The sequence below is a fragment of the Cricetulus griseus genome, chromosome 5 (assembly GCF_003668045.3).
Source record: "Cricetulus griseus strain 17A/GY chromosome 5, alternate assembly CriGri-PICRH-1.0, whole genome shotgun sequence".
Taxonomy (NCBI): domain Eukaryota; kingdom Metazoa; phylum Chordata; class Mammalia; order Rodentia; family Cricetidae; genus Cricetulus; species Cricetulus griseus.
This window is the reverse complement of record NC_048598.1, coordinates 176,150,150-176,151,308: the sequence shown is the minus strand read 5'-3', so window position 1 is coordinate 176,151,308 and position 1,159 is coordinate 176,150,150.

Sequence of the window (1,159 nt, the reverse complement as noted above, 5' to 3'; positions counted from 1 at the left end):
TGGAATTTAGGAGTTAATGGGATGATTGGCTGATCACTATCATCAAAATATGTCATCGATTCAAAAAATGATTGAAGATACAATAAAATGATTCATAAGAAATTATTCACAGTATTTGAGGAATAAGTCATTGACAAAGAAAGGATGGCAGAGAGAATCTGTGAGAATACTGTGATGTGACCTTGAGATGAGGAAAACTCTGTCCTGTGTGTGAAACTGAATGGACCTGAGTGAGTGACAGCAAGTGAGATAGTCCAGGGTCATGAAGACAAACACTGCCTGACCTGAGACACATGGAGAACGAAAAGGTGGAAATCCTGGCATGGACAGCATTGTTCTGATTCCCAGAGGCTGAGGTGAGAAGGGGAGGTGACAGAGGAAGGGAACAAAGTCAGAAAACACAGGAATTCACATTCCACAATTGTATAGATATATATATTCAATATTTGAAATAGAAAGAATGATAGGAGATATTAAGTTAATTGCTCAGTCTTCTGTTTCCACACCAAACTCATATATTAAATATAAGGCAATGTTATTGATATAGAAAATTGTGATTTGACAGACTATGACTTTTGAAAACCAAATTTAGAAACTGGAGATAGTGTGCAAACTCATTGTTGATGTCTACTCTTCTCATGAATATACAAGAATAGGACACAAGAATATAATTACTGAGTTCAATGTATTTGTGTTTACACACATGCTTTTCTTGTTTTTAAATTCAAATTAATCTAAATTTTTACCTTCACACCTAATTTCTCACAGATTTTTTCACCACCTCCCTGTGTACCCAGTTATATGTGTTTCCTTTCACTTATAAAACAGAAAGAAAAAGTCACATATACAGAAAAATTCAGTGAAGTCCTTGTTTTCTTCTCCTAATACTCCTGTGAAGTGTGGTTGATGTAACCTGTGTCTCTCTGCTGTGGAAAATGACTGCCTCCCAGCAGTTGTCAATAGTGAATGGCTTCTTTGCTAAGGATGGGACTTAGTACCCACTGCCCCTGATCTGCTTGGGTTTTGTCTGTCTTGTATGAACAGAGTCCTTAATTTGTCTCCAAAGTAAAAACCTGGAGTCAGATATACAGGAAAATTCTGAGAGATCAGAGAGAATGAGCAAACCAAAGCCACCTTTACCTCATTAGCTTCCCACCAG